The 19,731-nt window shown below is 37.4% G+C and overlaps 1 protein-coding gene across 10 annotated transcripts in view; it reads left to right on the top strand.

The window, feature by feature from the left end:
• map2 (microtubule-associated protein 2) overlaps positions 1-19,731 on the top strand; it is a 72,447-nt gene that overhangs the window by 15,270 nt on the left and 37,446 nt on the right. For 9 of the 10 annotated variants that reach the window (XM_044130842.1, XM_044130845.1, XM_044130846.1 and 6 more), the window contains 2 exons: positions 5,104-5,156; positions 14,175-14,304. The gene's annotated coding sequence lies outside the window, so the exon portion shown is untranslated. The remainder of the gene's footprint in view (positions 1-5,103; positions 5,157-14,174; positions 14,305-19,731) is intronic. The other variant, XM_044130844.1, reaches the window with a different exon arrangement.

The raw sequence follows: 19,731 nt of genomic DNA on the forward strand, positions 1-19,731 counted from the left end.
AAACACACACAGTCAGTATGTTAAGCTGTTGTGAGTTGAAAATGAGGATAATATATACAATTAAATATTGTGCCACAGATATATGTGGCAAAAAATTAAGCAATCATGTGGCCTGAATGGGGAAAAATAAAAAGCCATGTTATATGCCAGACAACATGCTAAATGTTACCTGGCCCGCTCAGACAATTTAGGAGTACTCTATTAAATCTCCTACATGTTAAATTACAACATCGTCCATCGTCGTCTCCCTCGATTGCCTAGCCCTCTTTCACCTCTGTTAGATCATAGTCTTACAATAATACTCAAGGTCATCCTTGCCCAGTTTACATAAAAAGCTGCCCTAAAATTCAGCCAAACATCTTCAGAGTCCCCATATTTTCTTCTCCAACTCACTTCTCACTTTTACGTATTTTCAGTAAATAAATAAATGTTACTGAAATAGATATTGACATAGCATGGTAAGGCAGGTAAAAAAATTAATATTTGGGTTGTTGGGGAGTGATACTACAAAAAAGCCTTTTCTGTCCCACAATTACAAATGTAAATGTGGACTTTGCTAAAATTACTGAGACTTTTTTTGGGAGCTGACTGCATTAGTTGGATGAGAACACAATTCAATTTAAAAACACTTCCTTAAGTCCAGAGGGAAGTTAAATGTTGTTGTAACTCATCTAATTTTCTTTAAAGAGCCGTGGTAGATGCTAATTGATGTGGGCAGGAAGGATCTGGTAGCAGTCTGTATTACATTGAATCTGAAGAAGCCTCTAATTGAAGACTTTGTTGTTGTGAGGAGGACACTCAGGGTTGTCCATAATTTCTTTTAAAGAATCCTTCTTTGTACCATCCTCTCCAGTGGTTCATCAGCAGTCCCCAAAACAGAACCAGACTTCTTAATCAGGTTGTTGAGCCTTTTTAAGTCCCTGACTTTGTTACTGAAACCATAGTAGATGATGGCAGATGACAGTTCACTCTCCACAACAGACCTAAGGAAGAAATACAGTCACTTGCTGCAAATTTTGAGGTATTTAAGAAGTGAGGTCTGCTCTGCTGACATTCAAGATAAGATGATCGTTTCCACACCATGCCACAAAGCAGTCTGTCACCTCTCTGTACTTTTCTTCTTGACCATCTATGTTACACCCTGACGACTTCAGAGTCATCAAAATATTTTTGTTGATGACAGGAGTCTGTTTTGTACTGGAGATCTGAAGTGTACAGAGCTCCTGTGCTGGTGACCACCTGGTTAGACGCATGACCATTCAGTTTCACAAACTAGTCTGTTTGCCATGTGATCATTAATCCAGGAGATTGTTTGGGGCCTTCACTTGTATCTTCTAGAGTATTTGACAAAGGAAATCAGGCTGAATTGTTTTAGATGCTATGGAGAAATCTAAGAACATAATCCTCGCAGTGCTGCCTGATTTTTGTGATTGACCTGTGTATGTCTAGTAAACATTTCAGATGGGCTCATAACAAAATGAGCAATTATTATGTAGAAAAGCACTTAATGCCATTTGTTATGTATGGTGGAGGATCAGTTTTATTGTGGGCCAGTTTTTTTTAGTCTCTATAGCATCATGAACAATTTGAAGTCCAAAAACATTTTAAAGAAAAATCTCTGTAAACTGAGTAAACTGAAAGTGGGTCAACACCGGATCTGTCAGCAGGATGCTAATCTTAACCTAAAAACAATTCAAGACAGAAATGGTTCACCTGACCCATCCATCCATTTTTTTGTTCACCCTTGTCCCTAATGGGGTCGGGAGGGTTGCTGGTGCCTATCTCCAGCTACGTTCCGGGCGAGAGGTGGGGTCACCCTGGACAGGTCGCCAGTCTCTTGCAGGGGAACACAGAAACAAACAGGATAAACAACCATTCACTCTCACACATAGGGAGAATTTAGAGAAACCAATTAATCTGACAGTCATGTTTTTGGACTGTGGGAGCAAGCTGGAGAACCCTGAGAGAACCCATACATGCACAGGGAGAACATGCAAACTCCATGCAGAAAGACCCCAGGCCGGGAATCGAACCCAGGACCTTCTTGCTTCAAGGCAACAGCTCTACCAACTGTGCAGCCCTTCACCTGACCCAAAATCAACAAATCAACTTTGATTCTTCACCTTTGGTTTTCAGATCTTAATTCTTTAGAAACCTTATGGCGCAGCTGAAGAAAAGAGACCAGATTAGAGGACTCAGTGGACTGGATGACCTAGAGAATAACAGTCAAATATCTCTTTGTGTCCTTCAACCTTGAGAAGTGTTACTAGTAGACTCTACTGCAAACAAGACTTAACCAGAAATATTTAAGATTTTCTTTTTTGACTACGAATAGCCTGATTTAGTTTTATGTTCTATTGATCCTTCCAACTCCTAACTGCTGAGTATTTCATCAAACGTTTTTTTATTTTTTATTTTATTTTCCTTTCTGCTGGTTCCTGGTGACAGAAGGCCTGCCACAACGCCGGAATGAGGCCGAATGACCTTTAGTATTTTTAATGAAGCCTCAAGGGATTGCTGTCAATGCGTTCCCTTTGTCATCTCTGTCGTGACGTTGGTGTTAGTACATTATAAGATGTTTCTTTTGAATCATGCCAGCATCTATTTAGCTTCAGTGTTGCCTAGCAACATAGATGACACAGACTGTGCCGATAAGCATCCAAAAGCCTGCTGAGGATTCTGCTGTGAAAGCATCTCTGGAAAGATGTTTTGGTTGGACTGCACCTCTTAGTGAATTAAAATATGACGTTTCTCCCTATTTTGTTGAAGTGGCCTTTTAAAATCATCTAGGAAATTGTTGAGCCAGAGGTTGCAAATGTTCACAGTTTTTAGAAGCAAAATGTTTAATGCTGCAATAAACTGTTACTGCAGTTTTCACTGGTTGAAATTTGGAAAATGTATAGCAGGGACTGGGCGAGTCTCTCATTTCATCCTCAGAAAGTCCCCCTATTTCCTTGTAGACGTTGTGCTACTGTGTGGCTTTTAGCGTGTTGGGAAATTATAGTTATTTCACAGCTGGAGCACCAGAGTTGCCTCACAACCCCTTGTTAAAGACACAGTAAATTTGGGGCTCCCTTTCATGAAGAAAGCAAACAAGACATGTATCACACACCCTGCTGCTATATTAGCCCACAGAAAACCACCATAGCCTCTGTTTAAGAACTAATGCTTAGTATTAAATGGTCGTTTTCTAGGATTGCTTCATCTATATTTCACATATTCCAGCTTATCAAACTCAAAGTTTTGAACTTGACCGCAAGAAGTGAAAATGAATAAAACATTATTGAATGTAATGAAGCCCATTTACACAAATAGCTACCAGAGCAAGGTTAACAAGACAGAGGGAGTCGAAGCAGCATTACAAATCCATGTAAAAGTGATGTCATCAGAGTGTCAATGTTGGTTAGGACCGCCACTTATCAAGTAACATAAAAGATGCCTAGGTAGGAGGGTCAGGCCTATTTGTTGTTCTTGTTGGCATGACAATTACCATGTTCCAAGTGATGTAACCTCTGTTTAACATAACTGATTTCTTGGTCTCAAGCAAATATTATGAGTCACATATAATATTTAAAGTGATTGATTATCAAGGACAAAGGTTGTATTCAAGATAACTCAGAAAGACGGATCATCCTATACTGATTTAACATAGAACGCAATGTTTCATTTTTGAACTAATGGGCAGGTTCATATTTTTTGGAATCTGTGGCTACCCCAGTGCTGGTTGTGCTGTATGCATAAAATAGGCTTTTATTGTAAAAATAAATAAATAAATAAAAGCAAAATAAAAAAATCTGAGACCATAGATGGGTTCAGCCAGTTTATTTGTTCGGAATCCAATTCCAGTCAAATTGGATTTGATCTGATAAAGAAAAGCTCTTGTTTTTTTTTTTTAACAAAACAGGCAGAAAACGGTGGAGGGCAACCTATTGATATCTTGAGACTGTTAAGGTTGATGCAGCTGCAGGAAGAGGGGCTGCCACCAGTTCTACACAGCTTTTTATTAGCCATTGTACTGCATGAATAATCCAGAGTATTGACATATCCCCATAGGCCTGGTATAAATATCAGATTCCTTAACTACAAGAGATGCCCCTAAAGTGTCTTCCATACACACATTTAGTGTACATCTTAGAAAATAACACTAAAACAAATTTTGGAGACATTTTGCTATACCTTTCAAAAAATAATTTTAGCAAATGTAAAGTAAAAAAATAGAAAATGGTCTTATATAAAAATATAAGACAATGATGAAACAAGTAGGGGAAGCTGCAAAGATGTAGCTCAATGAGGACAGATTTCCAGTTCATCATAGCAATCATATTAGGAATTCTCCATACATTTGACATTTAAATGCATAACTAAAAAAAAAAAAAAAACTATCAAGCTAGTGAAACATGGTATTTGAGTAGAAATACTAACTGGAAAAAATTAGTGAAATGGTAACTTCATGGTGATTTCTAATATCCAGACTTTTTAGATGTGTGACATCCCTCTGGCCTCTGCAGTGAACCACAGCCTTCATTTTCCACTAAATCTGACCGATGGGAGTTAAACTAAAGCCACTTATATTGTATTTGCTCTCATCTTCAGCTGTGTGTTTTTATAAATGAAGCATGTCGGTCTCATCCTTTCATAAGCAACTTCACTGTGTGTGAGAAAGGAGGATAGCGGGAAAGTGAGGAGGCCTTTTTTGTCACTGTGGCTGCAGTCGAATGAATACTGCACATGTGGCTTTAACAGACACAAACACCCACTCTCGCTGAGAAGCTTCTCTTTCCTACTGTCACATCATCCCTTTCTTCTTTTGTGTCCTGTTCCCAGCCAGAACACGACTCCTTTTCACTCCTTGGTTGAATTCAAACCAGCGTTCGTCTTACCCTCCCACATGAACATCTGCTCACCCTTTTTCTCCCACCTGTGTATCTACAACTACTTCTCTTTTATCAAATTGCCTGGCGTGCATGTATATGTGTGTGTGTTTATTGAATTGTCACCTTACACTGCACTCCCAAAGTACTTCCAGCCAAGTCTAATCTCTCTCTCTCCTGTTTCTCCCCCCTCACTGCTGTTTCCTACCTTTATCCCCATTCGTTCTCCCAGGTCTCGGATGTTATCCTCTCTGCCGAGACACGGACATCACTTAAACTAGCTAGGTGAGCTTTAAAACCTCTGCCTCTCTCTTTTGGTCTACTGTTTCTCCTATGTCTCCTAACTACATATGCCCTTGGATGCTGCTGCAAAGATGCTGCGTCACTGTGTGTGCCCGTCTTCATATTGACTCGGTTGTTGTCTCGGTTCAGAACCAGCAGCAGCAGCAGAAGAAAACGTACAACTCTCCCGAGTCACACCTGTTTCCTTCCCTGTCTCAGTCACCTTGACAGGCCAATGTCCGTTTGAATACCTGAAAACCTGTGTTTGATTTGAATAACTCACATTTAATATTTAAAGTGATTGAATATGAATTATGTATGGTTTGAATACCTGAAAACGGGTTTTCAGGAATTCAAATCAAATTTGATATTTGTATATGCAGTGTGTGTTTTTATGTTGGGAACTAGAGGATTTTCTGTTTATGCAGTCACAATCAACATTTACAGCAAAAAATAAATCCCTTAAATGTCAATGTCAAAAAAGTGATTGCATAAATATGCACCCCCTTCAAGTCAGCATTTAGTAAATTCACCTTGCAAAATATTGAATATATTCTTATTGCTACAGATATTGAAACTAAATGTCATTATTTTAACACCAACACAGGCACTTGGATCACATTTCCTAATACTACCATAGGTATGTCAGAGGCTTTTGTTTACTCAGGATTGAGATATTGATGTTGTTTTTATTTGATGTCGGTAGCAACCTGGGTTAAGCTGTACCAAGAGAAGAGCTGAAAGAAAACAAAGATCTATAGTCATGGTTCTCAAAGCTGTTTTATGTGTACCTCTGATGTTGCTCATGATCCCTTGAGTGGTGCCAACAAGTTACAAGTTCTAAACTAGTAATTTACCACTGTAAATTGTTATCTGAAGCTAAATTGCAGGGCTACCCAGAGTCTTAACTATTGTAGTTTAACCATATTCTCTTTTTAGCTTCAAATGAAAGTTACTTTTGTTTCTTCTCGGGACAAAAATAGCAGACTGGGGCAAATCTTGAGGACTGCTATGGAAGACGAAATGAGCAATTGAGAGCAAGTGTCAGTCCGTATGGGACTTGATAGGAACAAAATGAGCAAAATTGTGAAGAAATATAATTAGAGTTTATTTAATGTTCATTCATCTGTTGCAGGGAGACAAAGAGCAGTAATGAATGTGCAAAACCCATAACAGACTAAACTACTTACTCTTAACTAACATGCAGGGCTGCCAGACAGAAAGTATTTTTTTTTTTCATGAAGAAAACAGATAAAATGTCTGGATATTAGAAATCACCATGAAGTTACCATTTCAAAAAACGTCAAAGTTATGTTGTTCTACTTGAAACTGTCACCACTTTGGTGTAGTACTTTTCATATTTACAGCAAACCACAAAACTTAATTTATTCAACGACTAAATGAATTGACGGTTGTTGAGTATGTCTAATAAACACAATTCACATTCATATGGTTTGGTTTACTTTAAAGCTGCACTTTTAAATGTGAACCAACCTACATGGACATACAGTTGCCACACATGCAGCAGCACTGACTGGCAGGGAAAACAACAAATGATTCAAGAAAAAATTGGCAACAACACCACATGTATGCAATTTCTTGTTTTATCTTCAAACTTAATTGTTGTTTTCATACTGGGTCCTACCCAATATGAGCAGCGGGCGAAATGGGGAGCTGTCCATCATGTTGCTCTGGACATGAGACGAGTGGAGCAGGATAACTTCCTGTCTCTGTTTACATTCCCTACAATTAGCTAAAGGATCACGTGCATGTGGAGCGATGCTTACCTCAGGTGGACCAGGGTTTGCTTGTTGTCCATACTAAAGAACTGAAAAGCTTAATTTGGATCTGAAACACAGTCAAAAGTGCAATTCTTGCGTCCAGCCATCTTTTTAACCTTGCCTGCTGATTGTTGTTTGATGGGAAGCTGATTGAGATTTATGGTAGATCTACAACAAGAATGCTATAAATTGGTAAAATTCATAGTTTTAACTTGAAGCAGCTTTGTTATCATTGATTGTTTCTTTCCTTGATGCCTAGTTTTTTTTTCAAAGTCTAAATATGACCATATGTGTTTTATTCCTCAAAAAGTCTCTGATTCTAAAACTAATATTGGTCATTCACATGCTTTCAGTCTAGCAGCCATTTTTCTTGCACAATTCAAACACAATGAGAGTATTTGATGTGAAAACTTTCCCATGTCTCTTTTTCCTACTGTCTTCGTGTAGAAAGAATGTTTGTGGCATTTCCCAGCAGCTCTGTTTGACCTTTTCCTCTTTGTTTAATCCCTCCTTTTCTCCTCACCCTCCATCAAACAAGCTGGTTGCTGAACCTGAAAGCCAAATGGTCCCGACCTTGTTCTGGTGCACTCTTGATACTGTATCTTAATTATTATAAAGATAAAAATGGCGGGGCAGGCAGGGAGGCTGATTTGTATCTTATTGTTAAATTCAACAATCTGGCAGATTGTCAGAAAAAGCCTGGGAAGATTTATTGCTCAGTGTTAAGTCAGATAAAGATCAGGTGGGTCAGGTAGATGTCAGGGATCTTCCACATCTGAAAGTGCAATGACGTGGAGAGACAGACAAATAAAACAAAAACCCTGGAGGGGGGAGAAGGAAGAGAAAAACGAAACAGAAACTGCTGGATAAAATCATGGGTGAAATGTGCAAACAATCTATCTTTCTGTCATCTCCGAGTAATGTGAGACTGCATAAAGAAGAATGTGGTTTGTTTTTGCAACAGGTTGTATTTTGGGTGTTACCATGACGATGACAGTTATGGATAATCCTTTGCTCTTAAACTATCACTTTTAAAAGGACTATCACCTGTCCGTTTGATTATTGATGAGTGTCTTGAAGATTATGCTACAGCTACTTTGTTTGAACCCTTTACAATATGTTTTAGACATTATTCAAATATAAAAAGATGAAAATGTTAAGCCATTTCTTTTCCTGATGTTTTCCTACATAATTAAGGATAAATATAATGCAGAAAAGCTGCCATTTTAGTTCTTGGTCACACTTTCAATAGTCATAGGAAATGAAGGATGTTTGGAAGATGTTTGCTTCTTACAGATTTTTAAAACTTTTGTTTTTATGCCATGCTTAAATGTTTCAGGTCATCAAACATAGTTGTTAGTTTCATTCATTCAGGCAGAAAAGCTATTAAAACCAAGTGGACCCTATGAAAAATTAATTCTTCCAATTTTAAAATCACAAACTAGCTGTGATTAAAGATGCTCTCAATTTCATAAGCCAAACTAAGGCCTGATAATTACCTGACCTAGAGATCTTTTAAATAGAGGTTCAATGATTTTTGAAAGACCTTAAAAAGCAACCATCATCCAAAAATATTTAAAAAACAGTAGAAAGCAAAGTCACTGACATCTATTAGTTTAGAGAAGAAATGTCCAAATTAAGGTAAGAAATTTGTAATGCTTTTGGACCACAGTGAATCAAAATGATTCAAATAATCCATATTTGGAGAAAACATACAGCAGTGATGAACCTTCCCAGGAGAGACCAAAGTCAACCAAAAGGTGACGACAGTGTCCAAGATTTAACAATAAAAAACACTCAGTAACAATGGAATGCATGGGAGTGTTCCAAGAGATTAACCACTGCTGATCCATTTAAAGAAAAATATTCTGATGATTTTCCCTAACGTCCATAAGACTTTAAGGAATATATTTTGTGGACTGCCGACACAAAAACTCAACAGTTTCTCAGGTGTAGATCATCTAACATCTGACCTAAAACTAACACATCATTTCAGAAAGAGACAGTTATACTGACAGTCAAACATGGTGGAGACAGTGGTAGAGTGAGGGTTTGGGTCTGCTTTTCACTTCCCCACGTCCTGGGTGGCTACTCATAATCGATGGAATCAAAAATGCTCTCTACCAGAAAATTCTGTCAGAGAATGTTCACCCATTCGTACAGCTTTTTTCCCTTAATGAAAGAAATCATCAGTGGGGGGGGAACCAGATTATCTTGGTTAAACCCAAGACATTCAGTACTAAAATTTGTTTCATCTGAAACATTAAAGTGTGACAAAACAGCAAAAAGTGGAGGAAATATTTGCAGGAGCCTACCCATTTTCACAGCACTGTAAATGTTATTCACTGGTGGTGTCTGAGGACACACACAGAGAAAGAGAGAGAGAGATGGGGAGGGAAAACGGGATGTTTGTCAGCCACTGCAGCAGTGATGTAATGGTCCAGACTCCCCCCACTCCTCAGGCTAGACTCTTTTATTGTCCATGTTTCCTTCCTGGTTCTCGCTTTTCTCCAATCTCTCATTTGCATGGTTTGACCCCCCAGTATGCAAAATATACTATATTGCCAAATGAAGCTGCTTGTTTGTCTTTACGCACATTCATTTGAGCAACATCCCATAGTCAGCCAACCTTTCTCAACTATAATACCTGCAACTTTTCAGGGAAGGTTTGCACAGAACGTTTCCTATGATTTCTTTCTTTTTTTTTTTTTGTAAAGGCATTGTTGTTTGAGTTTGACCTAGCAGGTCAAACTGAAAAACTGCTTTTTGAGCATTTCAAATATAAATAGGTCTATTCAGATAAAGGATGTTCTTTTTTTGTGACATGTAGATACAAATAAATAAGCATGTTAACATAATCAACTCTGCCCACATAGTAAGAGCAACTAAAATTAATCAGTTTTATTTAACTAAACTAACTTCTTATTGGCATTTTCCACATTCTTGTTATTACGACTTTTAATTTAACGATGCCATTCAAGTGTCCCACCAATGATCAAGCATGTTCAAACGGAAGTGCAATATGTGCACTATTTGAATTGAAACATTAATCTATCTAACAGTTTTATAGGGAAGTTGTTGGGCTAATGGGGTTTATTGAGAAAATGGATGATACATTTGAGGCAAAGAGGAAGCGCACACTTCATATAGCTGTAAAATAATAGAATTAGTAAATCTAATTGGACAGTCCAGAGTAGAATGTTGTAAAAAGTGGGGTTACCACATACTGAACAAGGCTCTCCATGAATGTTTGTATTGTTTTTAACAGGTGAACAATGGCAAACAGTATAATGACATGCTATCAGGGTCACTGGAAACTTTCCTATGAAATATGTCCAGATAGTTAGCAATGAACCTAATGTATGCTTTGTGCTTGTTGTCATACACAAAGTTTTGAACAGTTCTAATGTTGACCTAGGTTTGGCACTGGGTGAAATGTCAAAGCAGGTCACCTTAAGGCAGTGCTTCTCAATTCCAGTCCTCAGGCCCTCCTGCTCTACATGTTTTAGATGTGCCCTTATTTCAGAGCAGCTGATCCAAATGATTGCATTATCTGTTCTGCAGCCATCCAGTACTGCAGAAGCCTGTTAATCACTCATAGATTCAATCCAGGTGTGTAGCAGCAGAGAAACACCGAAAACATGTAGGGCAGGGGGACCTGAGGACCGGAATTGAGAAGTATTGCCTTAAGGAGAAAATCAATTGACCAAACAAATATCACAGCAATTCTTCCAGTGACTGGAACAATGTGTGACTAAAAACCTAAATGTCAGCCCCAGAAGGAAAAGTCCAGGTCGATCCAAACCAGGTTACTTAGAATTAGTGTTAAACTTCATAGGAATCCATCCAATACTATTCAAAACTTACAGATTTGAAGTAGCTAAGAAGAAATTGTGAAAATTTGATACCCCTGCAGAATATTCAAAATGGTTATATTTCTCTGAATGTGACTGCAGTCTAAAGATAGATAACTTTAAACTGCAGCATCATATAGGTGGAGGTGAAGGCCATAGTCCTAGAGCATATATTCATTAATAATTAATACATAATTCTCACATAAAATATTCTATATAAGCTACTTTCATAGTACTGAATAATCTAAAACTTTATTTTCTCACAGTCATCAAGAGATCAGCACAAAATGCCTCTGTGTAGATTCATTCACAAAACATGAGGTGGCTGCATTTTCACAGCAAGCAGAGCTTGATCACTAGAAAAACATCGACAAACACACACACACGCATGCACACGCATACGCACACATGTGCCACCTTTACAGACTACATTAAATGTGGGCTGACAGGTGACTGCAAGATGAGCAGTCTCAGGAGACACAACAAAGCACTTTCTCTGTTCGTGTGCTTAATCAGAATGTGTGTATATTCAGGGTCACATGTGTGTTTTTGTGTGTTGCATAAAAGAAATACAGCATGAAGAGAATCCTAAATGGTAGATATAAAACCTTTAACGTGCCACGTGAGTTGTAAAAATGCATTGTGGTTAAATATTGATATCAAATGCAATTAATCTCTTTGGTAACAAAATGCACAAATTACTTTATTCTATCTTGGTTTCATTAATAACTCTCACCTATTGCATATTTGTAAGAAATTGTGATGGGCGATTAAGGGCTTACATTTTATTACTGTGATATCTTGCTGTTTGAACACAAAAATAGTTCAAACGGCATGCAACCAGCCCAGCCAATTTTTGGGTTTGGAAACATCATAAAGTAGAGCTTTAATATTAAACGAATTGTTATTTTTATTACAGGGATACTTTTGTCCAATAATGACGTATATTGTGGTCATTGCCCATTCATTTCTAATTGGAAGTAATTTTGGAGTTATCAATCAAGAATGGTTAGTTTGAAAGTCCAAAATTGAAAGTCCAACATTAGGACCAAATAAAAATACCTGTTTTCTGGATCGGTAAAATATGTCTAGTGTGGAGGTTTTTCTAAAAACGCATTTTATATGTCGGTTATAAAAAAAACAAAAACATTTTTGGGAAATTTAAATAAATTAAAAAAAAAAACCATAAGACTCAACCGCATGTTGCATAGAAAGTATGTATTTTGTTTGTGGTCCCACACTTTGTACAGCAGGGGATGAGTTATTGTTATTATTCAGAAAAGCAGTTTTTTTTGCAATGGGAAAAAGATTTAAAATAGCTGTCTGAGTTGTACTATTGAAAATTGGGTACTTCAGGAATCATTTACAAAAGACATGTGACTACAGAAAAAAAATTTTTTTCCTCTTGTCCAGATATAATCGATAGTGGTGACGGTGGACATGTGGTGGGTTTCGTGTTCGATTTCCTCTCTGTCCACCTCTGTTGTGTCCTTGGGCAAGACACTTCATCTGTGCTGCTGGTGGTGGTCAGTGGGCCTGATGGCATGGCATGGCAGCCTCGCCTCTGTCAGTGTCCCTAAGGGAAGCTGTGGCTACTATCCAGTAGTTTGATGATTGCCACCCTCAGCATGGATGCTGAGGATGGCAATGAATAGAGGAATGACTGGCTGAGGATGAGAGTTCACAGCCACAGCTTTAAATCACTGTAACATGTGATTTCAAGTTGTTTCTGGCTAGTGTTTGACAGATTGTTTCTGATTGGTTTTTATGTCCACAGTGAGGCCACTCACTCTTAGAAATGTTATAAAAGTAACTAAAAATGCAGTTATGAGGTGATAGTTGAAGTGCCATAAGTTGTCTATCGTATGCTGTCTCCTGGAGTAGTGCATGCTGTGTGGGCAGCAAGCCACAGGAAATAAAGGCCTGTCCAAGGCCTCTGTCTAATGTGTGACTCACAAGTGACCCTCAGGTGATCTAGAGCTGAAGCAATAACACACAAAAAAATCTGTCTTCTCCTGTGATTATTTGCATCTCTGAGCTGTAGGCTGGCACTGGTTTCCTTTCAGTCAATTCATAACTCCTATTATGTGTAAAGCGGGGGTCTCAAACTCCAGTCCTCGAGGGCCACAGTCCTGCAACTTTTAGATGTGCCTCTGGTGCACCACACCTGAATAGAACAATTAAGCCTCTGGATAACTGATCTACACAAGGTGGAGGTAATTAAGCCATTTCATTCCAGTGTTTTGTACCTGTGAGACATCTAAAAACTGCAGGACTGCGGCCCTCGAGGCCTGGAGTTTGAGACCCCTGGTGTAAAGGGTGCTCATATGTAGAAAAAATAGTGGAGGAAATCGGTGCTAACTGTGAAAAACCTGACAGTCATTGTTACACTTGTCATACTGAAACTGTCAGACTTCATTAGCTAAGTAATAATATCAGTAGAATTCACCCAAATTAGAGGGAAAAAGCAGTAAATTATTCACTAAGGCATTTTTGTTGTTTTTGTTTTGGATTGGTAACTCATGGTACAGTTAACCAATGCTATTGTTTGCACTGTTTGCATGGTGACAGATTAACGTCCTTGTCCAGCCTGGTTTGCCACAGGTTATTTTGTGTTTAAAAATGCAGATCTTATCTTACTGAACTGCAATCATCTAAATCAGGTGCATTAAAGTAGGACACATCTAAAACATGCAGGGCAGTGTGCCTTGAGAACCAGGACTGGGAAACACAGTCACAACACAATGAGTATCTTGACCCTTGCATATCAAGAGAATCAAGAGACTGTATCTGACCTCAGAGTGAATGGGTGGGTTTTGGGGTGGTGTAGGCACTGAAAAGCAATAGAGAAGCAGGCGGGCAGCAGCAGTGATGCACAACACCATGAGTAATGCAGAGAGCCATTCAGTTATATAGGGGGTTTCCAAATTAGTGAGGAGTCTTTGTTCTTTGTGGGAAATCACTTTATTGCTGTGACTGTTTATACATCTGTCTTAGGTAAATGTCATGTTCTTTTGTATTTTCCATTTCGAAGAGAGGAAAACTTTGTGCCACTTTTATCTAAAATCTAAAGGAACACAACTTTATAGAACTTTTTTAAACACTGTAAGTAGTTTAAAAAGTAAAGTATGAATAAAATAAGTGGTCATCCATAATGGTTTTATCAAGACACAAACACTGACTGAATTTTCTTAAAATTTAAAGGTATAATCTTTCTAAACATTTTTAGATGGATTATTTTTTACACATCACAGTGTAGTGTAGCCTAGATGACATGCACTTAATGAGAAAATGTTGTGAGACTTGAGACTTGAAACTTGAGTTGGAGACTGACATGATCTTAAAATTGAAAGAAAAGTATTTGTTTTTTTTGTCATTATTAACAGGTCCAACTTGGAGTATTTATCACTTGGCTTTTTTGAGAACTTCAGTTCCCACGTTGTGACATTTTGGGGCAACAGAGATTCCTTGGATTCATCTTGACTCATCATCCAAAGTCCCTGACCACATAAAGAGGTAAGACCTCAATCTCATATGGACACATACCCAACTCTCTTTACAGTCACAACCAATAAGTTATCATTTTCACCAAAAATGAGATCAGTTTATTAAACAATCAATCAAATTTTATTTGTATAGCGCATTTCAAAGTGCTTTACATCATATCAAACACAGAAACACAATGAAACATAGAATCAACAATCAAAACACGACATTAAGTCAATCAATTACTCTTGGTATAATATCGTGGCAGAAATGGTGCTTCACATCTCATCATGCTGGCAGCAATGTAGAATTTGTGCAACACAATTAAAAGGTCAACACCAGCTGAAACCATTTTACTGCATCAAACTAATTCTGCTCAGACTCACATTTATCTGTCCTGCAGCTCTGAGATGTGATTAATATCTGTCAGAGTGGGAAAAAAGTAACATTTAAAGTGAGAGAAAGAGAAACAAGGACAGAAAGAATGGCTGCTACCTCCACAGATGAAATGGCTGTGTGGGAGGATGTACATGTGAGTGCAGGCTGCTGGGAGCTATGAGTGGGAAGCGGGTACTGAGTGGGAAGAGGAGAGCTGTTTTAGTGAGACAATCAACACCAAGACCCACTGAAAGGCAGTCACGCTCTCATGGCTTACATGTTTTGTGAACCTGAAGAATGACAGCAGGTATTCAGGTTGGATCGGATTCTTGAAGATTGGCAGCTGAATGAGGATCTGTAGACGTGGGTTTCTTTCTATCAGTCACAAAATACAAAATGATGATTCGGATTATTACAAAGTTTTATTAATGAACAAATTTTATTTGATGCAACATTTTGTGGTCAAGTCAAATGGTAAAACAAATAGTTAAAACAGTCAGATGGACTTTTTTGTGTCAAAAGTAAAAGCATCAAGAATTTTCAACTGGCATCATAAATATAGTTGCATGATGTAGAAAGATTTCCATGCCCTGGCAACGTGTGTAATTTTCTTAAACTCTGTATATGTGGTTGCATTTTAACACAAGCTTTTCTGTTTTTTACCATTATTTTTTTGTGGTATATAAAGCAAGTGAAGTAGGATGAAAATGATTAATTAATTTTGTTTTATAAATGAAAATATGAAATGATGGCCAGCATTTGTCTTCAGTGTCCATTCATCAATACTTTGTAGAACCACCTTTTACTGCAGTTTCAGCTGCAGGTATTTTGGGATTTGACTTTAGCAGCTTTGCACATCTGCACACTGACATTTTTGTCAATTTTTAAATGCCCCAAAACCTAAGCTTTGTCTGTAAGGAAAGTCTTGACAGAGATCCCAAAGTCTTTTATAGCCTGAAAACGTTTTCTCTCAGAAATGATCCATTTAGTTTTCACCATTGGGTGCGTTTAGATAGATTTACAGTGTTAGATTTCAGATACATATAGTGTTTTGCTTGTAAACCAAAAAGACTCCCAAAATTTGCTCTCTTTTGACCAAAGTGCCTTACTTGTCAAACCTCAAACATGACTTATGACTTTCTAACATAAATTTCTTTGCCATTGACACAAACCTTGGAAACTGGTAATTTTGCAAGGCAATGTACATTTTATTACTGCCAAATCATTTGAAATTGTTTTGGTACTTATCAAGTAAATGTTTAAATTATGTTGAGAAGATTTAAAAAGCCAGGACTAAGACTAGATTTAGTCTAATTAGACATGAAAGGATTAATTAATGAAGTAAAACCAAATGTTTCCATCATCATCAAAATTGCAGTAGAAGATAAATATGAATGAGAACAATGCTCAGTGTGTGTGCACGCGTGCGTGTGTGTGTTTGTGTTAATGTCATTCTGGACAAATTGGGTTCAATCTTAGGTGGGACATTTGTTTTAAGAATCTGTTCCATCTGGAAAATATGGTCCAAGTCCCTCTAAAATCTGTCCTTGTTTACTCTTCTTCATCCTCCCTGTTTGTTTATATTTTGGCAACAATAAGCTTAGGTGTTAAAATCCTTTTGGATTTTTTTTTTTTTTTTTTTTTGATTGCTTAAGAGTACTTGAGAATTCATGCATGCAGGGAGAGAACATGCATCTCTATGCAGGAAAACCCTGTAGGCTGGGATTTGACCTTTTTCTGCGTTGTTAACGCAGCGTGACCATGCCAACCAGTACTAAATTAATTTCGTAAATGTTAAACAAAAAGGATACCTCTAGATTAGACATATTACTGGATTAGATAGATTGCTCAGAGGTGCACTTTATTACTGTTTCAAAAGTTTTACGACTTTATGTCAAAATTAATTTATTTCTTGGATGTAAATTTGCTGAAGCAGCTTTTGCATTTTACTTACAGTTGCAGAAAAAAATCTGCTCTCAAACTGACAGTGAATAGAAAAGTCTCAAAAGGCTGAGTTGTTTATTCCAGGTAATGTAACAAATGGTATATTTACCATTTTCACACATTTTGAGAGGGACCAGTTAAGAAATGACCATGTCAGGATGAAAATTACTGGTCAGCGTAAATCAGTAATATATATATTTTTTTCAGTTATATAGTGGCCTAGGATTTTTAAAAATATTCTTAAAGAAAACAAATCATGACTGTTATGATTTATCATGATTGCTTGTCAAGTAATGACAAGCTATCATATCTTTACCTCCCCATGAAGTGAATATTAAATAATTGTAGTTTATATGAATCTTTAATAAAACATTAACCTTTTTGAAACTCAGATTTTAGCTGTCAGTACATGTATTTATTCCATCAACACAAAGCCTCACTTACAAACATTGAATATTCTCTGATTATTCAATGTTATGCTGAAATCTTTTAGCAAAACTGCTAATATGGCACATCAAACAAACCTCATGCTAAAACAAGATGCTGGCGGCGCTGTGCTTCAGGCTCTTTATCTTCAGCAGGTATAGGGAAGCTGGTTACGGTTGACAGAAAGATGGATTGAGCTAAACAAAGGCCTACAATTGAAGAACATTTGTGAGACTGTAAATGCCTGGAAGAGTTTCACCTTCCAGCTGAACAATATCCATGAACCCAACCAGAGCCACAGTCAAATTTAGATCAGGAGTTTCACATTTACCTTGTAAATGTGAAGTAAACACAGGGGTGCCCAAGTCCACTCCTATAGCTATTATCCTGCAACTGTTAGATATATCCCTCTTCTTATACACTTGGATAAAATGACTGAATTTCCTCATTAGCATGTCATTCAGCTCTGCAGAGGGCTGGCAATGAGCCATTTATATAATCCAGGTGTGTTGGAGAGCTGTAGGATAGAAGCACTGAAGGACTGGACTAGGATGCTAGGATGGGCTTTTGCATGAAATCATATAGGCTTGTGGTTTTCAAAGTGTGAAAATGAAGGAATAAAAACATTTTTCAAAGGCATTATAATTTAATATATTCGTGCTAGTTCCTTATAGACACTAAGTGCTCATATACAGTAGCAAACCTGAAGCATTCCTTTATAAAATTCACGTTTGACGAGTGCATGAGCACATTCACAGTACTCCAAGGTACAATAACTTGTATCCCTTGCCTCTCTGACTCCTGCAGCGATAGGGCCCTCAGAAGAGAGCCCTGCAATGCAGCATCTGTGTGACGTGCATGCGCGTGGACACGCCGACACACACGCACAAACACGCGCACACACATTCAGCGAGATGGCGGCATGTAAAGTGCTCAGCTCGTAGGAGGGAGATGAGGCAACGAGAGAGTGCGGTTATAAGAGTGCTGAAGCCTGATGAAAGGTGGAGGAGTGAGTAGGCGGAACAAAGGTGGTAGGAGGAGGAGGCAGGTGAGGATGAGGAAGAAATAACAGGTGGGAAGAAGCTCTCTAAGTGCTCGGGAAGAGAAAGAAGTAAATAAGATTGATGGACGGATGGATGAAAAATTTATTTCTTTATCAGCTCATTTGTTATATTGTCTGGAAAATCGTCTAGCAAGATATTCTAGCAAGGCTGACAATTTATCAACTTCATTTCTTGATGATGGACACTTATTGTGTCTGTGCTGCACAGACACGGCAGAAAATTGTTTTAAAATCCCTGGAAATGAACCGCCAGAAGATTCAGCTTGCATAATAACCTTAAGGGACCCTTCGACAGCTGCATAATGTCACTATTAGAATTAGCTTTACTAATTGCTATAATTATATTGAGGAGATGTTACAAAAGGACAAACAGCATGTGATTAGTCTACTGATAGTTTGTTTATCAAAGATAATTTATGTAAATTTTTGTAAAGTCGGCAATAGAATACAAACTACATCTGTGACAATAACCTTTTTTGTTTGCTTTCTGACGGATTTTACAGTTTTAGTTATTAAATTAAATTAATGTTACAGTTGAACTTCAACTTTGAAAAGTCGACAGTGTTTTAAACTTTTATTGTTTAACAGTGATCACAAAGATAGACATTTTACTTTAGCACTTCAAAAAACATGATTTCTACTTTTTTCTCCTGAGAGGTGACAAATGCAAACCAAATCAAATATGTATATTTTTTTCAGGTTATCCCTCCAAATGGGCTGCCCATTTCTATTTTGAGGCAGTGGACATGATGAAAAACATGTTGTGCATGTTTTGTCTAGACTGCACTTTTAATGGTGTGTCTGCAATGTATCTTCTTTTGACAGCAGTTCTGTTGTTTTTGCATGGATTGTGCTTCACCGGATAAAACGTGTTTGCAGCTCTCCCTTGTACTGCAGCCCAGGGACTTGATAATATTGGGGCAGCCAATGAGATAATGTCTTTATGGGAGATGCATTTATATGAAATGCATCTCAGTCAATTAGAATATTATATAAAAGCTAATCTATTTAATAAATTCAATAAAAAAATAAATAAATTGATGTATTTTACAGAATGATTACATATAGTTATACATTTCAAGTGTTTATTACTATTCATTTGGTGCCTGTAAAGTCAATAAAAAACAAAAATGCAGTGTCTCATTGGAAATTTAATATTACATAATGTTTTTACATGTTGACCAACAGAAAAATGTGTTCCTATCCTGAACAGTTTATGTATTTCATATTTGAATTGAATGAGATTCTCCTGTAAATTATACATAGCGCCTCCAGAAAGTATTCATACTTCGTTCTTGCTATGATGTCTATTCTAACTACTATTAGCAACACAAGGTGACGTGTTGCTGCCTTTGACTCTTAATATATTTATTGGCCAAATATATTGAAAGGATGAAATTCAACATTTCAGAAGTAGAAATATAACATCTTTAACTATGTTTTATATGCTTGGCAGCTATATTGGATATTAGTTGGGAAATGATCAGAGATCTTCAACATTCTAAGTTTAAAATTTAAACATAACATCTTGGTCCAATTCTAACTGGAAACTTGTTAAAAACTGACCTTAGAGTTCAAGCGACTTCCGTTGATTTTCAGATGTCATTCAAAATAGCTTCTCGCTTAAACCCATTTCTACGGTCACA

This window comes from Gambusia affinis, linkage group LG11 (genome assembly GCF_019740435.1).
Source record: "Gambusia affinis linkage group LG11, SWU_Gaff_1.0, whole genome shotgun sequence".
Taxonomy (NCBI): domain Eukaryota; kingdom Metazoa; phylum Chordata; class Actinopteri; order Cyprinodontiformes; family Poeciliidae; genus Gambusia; species Gambusia affinis.